This window comes from Thermobia domestica, chromosome 3 (genome assembly GCF_964235325.1).
Source record: "Thermobia domestica chromosome 3, izTheDome1.hap1.1, whole genome shotgun sequence".
NCBI lineage: Eukaryota > Metazoa > Arthropoda > Insecta > Zygentoma > Lepismatidae > Thermobia > Thermobia domestica.
The window spans coordinates 43,350,386-43,356,133 of record NC_137456.1 but is presented as its reverse complement, the minus strand read 5'-3'; the positions used below and the strand labels follow the sequence as shown (position 1 = coordinate 43,356,133).

General features: G+C 34.7%; 1 non-coding gene across 1 annotated transcript; it reads right to left on the bottom strand.

Annotated features, from left to right (window-relative positions):
- Window positions 1-1,514: 1,514 nt before the first annotated feature.
- TRNAM-CAU (transfer RNA methionine (anticodon CAU)) lies at window positions 1,515-1,586 on the bottom strand. Its single transcript has one exon. It is a non-coding gene; the product is annotated as a tRNA-Met (tRNA).
- Between the last annotated feature and the right edge of the window lie 4,162 nt (window positions 1,587-5,748).

The following is a 5,748-nucleotide window of genomic DNA, read 5'->3' as shown; positions in this document are numbered from 1 at the left end:
CTGTTCTACTTTGACTTTTATTTTAGTACTCAGGCGATAATTATGTTCTATTTCTTAACTTTGAGCATTCTTTTACATATGGAAAGATTCTTTAACGTATTTAAATGTTCCATTACGTATAGAAAGCTAAATGACAAACAAGCATGTGCAAGGTTTCGAAATATTGTATCATTAAGTATTTCAATCAATGTTGCTTTTTTAAACACTTGGTAACAAGTCTTATTATATTTAAAAGAAGAAAAACACATCTGCAAACTTTTTCCCGATTGCAAAGGCTGGCTTGGAGGTTCGAACCTGGCTTAGTTTTTCCCGAAGATACCCGAAGCTGGACTTAGAAAATTTTTGCCTCAAAACACCAATAAAGAATGCGCTCAACCTTTTTGAGACAAGGTGTACATACATTTTCGTTATCATTACCTAAGTAAATCACTAATAATAAAAATTTCCAACTCTAGAGTGGTTTTATGGGGAATTGAAAAATCTTTCTCATGTTACAAGGGATACCTTTTACACCCCAAAATAATTGGTCACTTCCTGTAGGGCTACAATGATTAAATTTGGCATGGTTATATATTTTCGGGCCTAATCTACAGAAAAATTGCCCAAAGTGAATATTTTTAATGTTTATTGAGTCTAAAGGAAGGATCAAGAAATATCCCATGTTATTTAAATAGACCTTTTTTGGACCTATACCTCGTATACCTATATAAAATATAATAAATCTTAGGTACTCGGAATTGGAATAAAAACTTGAAAATCGGTATGCTTGTTTGCTTTTGTCAGCATTACTCAAGTAAATCACCAAAAGTAAAAAAAAAAAAAAAAAAAATCAACTTTAGAGTGGTGTTATGGCGAACTGAAAAATCTTTCCAACGTTATTTATGTGCGACATCTTCTACATTCCAAAATGTTTAGGCACTTCCGGCAGGATTAAAATGATGAAATTTGGCATGATAGTAGCCTTTCAGAACTAACACACAAGAAAATTGCCAAAAGTGAATATTTTTAGTTCTTAAGTGGTCTAACGGGGAATGAAAAAAAAATTATGTTGTTTAAATGAGCGTTTTCTTGGGATACAAAATCTTACTTTTTAGATAGTTGAAATAGGAAAAGAGACTTGAAATTCGGTAGAATTGTGGGTTTAAGAGGTACGAGGTCGTAGGTCAAACAAACGCGGTCTAGGGGGTAGAGCCCTCAGCTAGCCAAAAGCTAGTTTCTAAATACAAATGCTAAACACCTCAAGTTGTAACCATAGCAAATTACATACAGGGGCAAGGCGAAAATATTGTTGAATACCTAGTCAGGTATTACATCAATTTTTACGTAAAAACGAAGAGTTTCCGGAAGTGCATGGGATCTTCTGAATTAATTAACTCGCCAATTATGACAAAATATCTAAATAATAATAATAATAATAATAATAATAATAATAATACATCCTGGTCCAAATGTAAGAATAGTTTATCTTTATTTCACAATTCATTAAAATTCAACACACACAAAAAATAAGTAAATAGCAGAGCGTGGTTTCGATCCACGGACCTCTGGGTTATGGGCCCAGCACGCTTCCACTGCGCCACTCTGCTTCGTTGCTCTTTTAGTTTTTATTCATGAATATCATTACTGCATATTTACTTCCACACACTGACTTAACTTCTAATCATATATATATATCACTATTACTCAACCTCTCCAGGCGAGACGAGAAATAAGATGTTCTTGTCTCTTTTTTTTTTTTTTAATTTATGTACTGATTTTTTTTCTTAATTTTATCTTGAAATTATCAGAAAATTTCCTTCTCACGAGAGATTCACAAAAGGCGTGCTATAGTAATAGTTAAATCAATATTTAATGTTAAAGTCTATTGTGTAATGATTTGCTTACCTTTAAACGCTAATAAATATTTTCAACTCCATTTGTACAATCACTTCATTAATTTACAGTTTTTATACTATGAGTAGGGGTAAAAGTGGATCTAAAAAGGTTAGGGGACACATGACGTCACGTCGTCCTCCTTGCCTATCCTTGCCCATTGTATTTTTTTTTTTTTTTTTTTTAGAAAGTGGGAGGACGCCACATATATTTTCTGGAAGTGTAGGACGGCGTTCCCCCGCGATCCCCCTCAGTTTTACCTCTGACTATGAGTCATAGGCCTATAACACTAAAACAATGTTTGAGACTTAAAACTTGGGTAAATTAGTGCTGCCCACAAGTCTCGTGAAATTTTTGTTTTCGGCTTGTAAAACGAGATGGGAATTAATGTGATTTTCATCCTGGTCGAATTTAAAATGGTGCTTGTCACAGTGCAGAAACAATACACGATAATTGTACGGTTTTTAGCCTAGAACTCATATTCAAAAAACTTTACAATTTTACAGACCCCATGCGGGTACCTCAGTGGAAATAATCATAATTGCATGTTACGATCACTGCAACATAAGGCATTATGTGCTACTAGTACTAATGCTATTTTGACATATTCAAACTCATTTTGACAACAAAAAATTTCGATATGTTTATTGTAAGAAGTATAGAATCTACCTAACTATTTACATGTAGCTCCGTAGGAGTAACATTTTACCATCTTTTGCTTTTTTCTGAAGCTATGCTTCTCCCTTCAAGATTTGTGCAGTATCAAATATACCTTGTGTAATAACAAAATTTCATCAAACATATCTCGTGTGATAAAATACTCCTATGTGCCCTGTGGAGTAGCTGTTTTGAGGTCATGTGCTTGTCCGAATGTGTGTGAAACACACTGTGTTGACGAGTCTAGCTGTGAGGTGTATGTAATAGGTATACTGTACAATCTCGTCCGGTTAAAACACCTTATTCACCGGCTTCAGAATCCGAAAACAAGTTTTGTTGCCATCAAAAAATTCGATTTCACTTGAACTGTTTGTTACGGATCACGTATGCTGTGCGTTTTCGAAGTATGCTTTTGCATCACGCTCCTCACGACTAACTTCTTTACTTTCCTCAGAAGATAATACTCCTTCTTCTCAAGCCACTCAGACACAACTTCTCTAAAGTTACTATCTTTTGGACTCACTGAAACTTCGGTCTTCCTATTCCGGAACTCATTTTCACTGGCTAGTCGGCGTATCTTGAAACTAACACCAAATTACACTCACACGTAATAATGTAACACCAACTTCACCCGAAGTAAAGTTCTTTCTCTACGCCATTAAAATTATGAATGAGAGAGGTTTATTATTAGCAAGAAATTTCATAAATACGTTCATAATCTGGGAAATTTACGGCAACAGGGCTACACAGAGAAAATGACAAAACAAACAAAATGGGTTCTCTGTATAGTCAAATAGATATACGAGTATTATGGTATAGAATGAAGTTAATTCATCAACGAACTTTATAAAACACCTGTAAAAACTTAAGTCTATATTTATATGGCAATAAAAAAACATTTATCTAACAACGTTCGAGTACCGGTATAGCATTACAAACAACGAATGACTTCTTGTTGGTATCTGAGAGACTCCACGTATAGAAACTTGGAGTAATGATACAAAATAACAGAAATCTCGGAAATTGTTGCTTGCTCAAGGCTTAAATTACGTAAGATGCAAAAACACATTTAGATATATGATGTCGCGAAAGATGAAGATTTGATGCAGATTTATTATACCACAGAGCACTTTAATTACCTCTATGGGGTCTGTCAAACCCCACATATGCGTTCTAGGGTACAGTTCTTACGGATACGGTCTGAATTATGGTTTGGTGCTTCTCCCAGTGCAGGCAATACACGAGAATAGTATACGGTTTTTGCGGTTACGGTATGGTATTACAGTTCACTGCATTTCACAGTGCAGACAATATACTCGAGAATTTTGTATGGTTTTTATGGTTATGGTACGGTATTGTGATTTGATGTTTCCCAAAGTGCAAACAATACTCGAGGACAGTGTACGGATTTTACGGCTACCGTATAGTAGTCATAACGGTTACTGTTTGGAGCTTTCCTCAGTCAACAATACACGAGAACAGTGTATGGTTTTTACGGTTACGGTATGGTATTACAGTCCACTGCATTTCACAGTGCAGAAAACGATACTTGAGAACCTTTTACGGTTTTTACGGTTACGGTACGGTATTACGGTTTGGTTATTCCCAAAATGCGAGCAACAATGCTCAAGAATATTATGCTTATTACGGTTACGGTATGATGTTAAAGTTTGGAGCTTTCCACAGTGCAGACAACAATACACGAGACTCGTGTACGATTTTTACGTTTAATATAATGCGCTGTAAAGTTCCCCATCATTTTATTTAACTCAATGCAAAGAGAAATATAGTGATATATTTCTGTGCAAAACTTCTTGAGTTTGTGCCCACGTTATACTCAATATTTAAAACTATTCAGACATTGCTAATTTCTGGTCTTAAGTTCTTTCCAATATTCTCTTCATGAAAGTTCTTGTTATTTTTTAGTACGTATTCCACCTTCCTTGCATTTTTTCTTGTTACATCCTTGAATGTGTACTGAATTGAATTCAGTCTTTTCCTTATACTTCCGCGCATTGTATTCACACGAACATAGGAATGCAAGGTAAAAGTAGTCACTAACTTTTAGTATAGGAATATTCATACCATAACTAAGGTAGCAGTTCTTAAACTTCGGGTTCTCGAGCTTAACCTTAGCTCCTTCTTAGCTCTATTGTTAACATACGTGTCTTTAGCGCAGGAGATCCAGGTTCAATTCCTGGATAGATTTCATGTGGTTCTGGTCCCATGTTACGGTGTAAGTTCACGTCTCATACAATCTCGCTGCTGGAAAGGACGCTAAGCTCAAATCAAATGGAATGGACCACTTTGACATGTTGTTTATCTTGTCATACCCCAATAGAATCTTAAAAAAAAAAAAAATCATACAATCTATTTATTTTTCACTACGCAAATTTTCACGATGTAAAATTTAGTGATTACTAGAGTTAGAATATTTAGGTGCTACATCTTTTCTTATTATTGTTATTATTCTGATTATTAGTATTATTATTTGCTAATAAAGTTCCCAAATTGGTTTGTTTTGCAAAGAAAACATGAAATAAACACTTACCGGTATGTGTTTTGTTTCCACCTTTTCACACTTTTTTCAATGCAAGCACCTTTTCTCCAGGGGCGTGATTTGGGAAGGATATATATATCAAACTCGGAGGGATATTGCTCCCCCTGACCTTCGTGTATATATACATTTTAATCAATAATATAATAATGTACTAGTGAAATACGTGAAACTTTTATGATATCCCAGAGTCTTACCCCTATCCCAAAGCAAAACTTGAAATGACGTTATTGCTTTTCTCTGTCATCACCAGTTTGCACTTTTTATTTATTTATTTATTTATTTATTTATTTATTTATTTATTGACTCGTTTTCCACATACCATTTCTATAATAATTTAATAAGTGAGGAGTGTGTGCAGCATCACATTACTTTTGGTTCAGTGCAAAAATGAAATGAGATCTTTACGTCCCATAGTTATGCCATGTAGGCTGAAGAAGACGATGATAATGAGGATGAATGAAAGAATGGAATGGAAGAACTGGGAGGAAATACGATAACCCGAAAAACCCATACACCGCTTCAGTGCAGTCCTGTTAGACTTAAACTATTGAATAAGAAGTAGAGGGAGGTGGTAATATCAAACTGAAAAAAAAAAAAAATAAACTGCGGAGGATAGATGATTCAAAAATGCAAAATTTGCATTATTGACGTCAGACTGC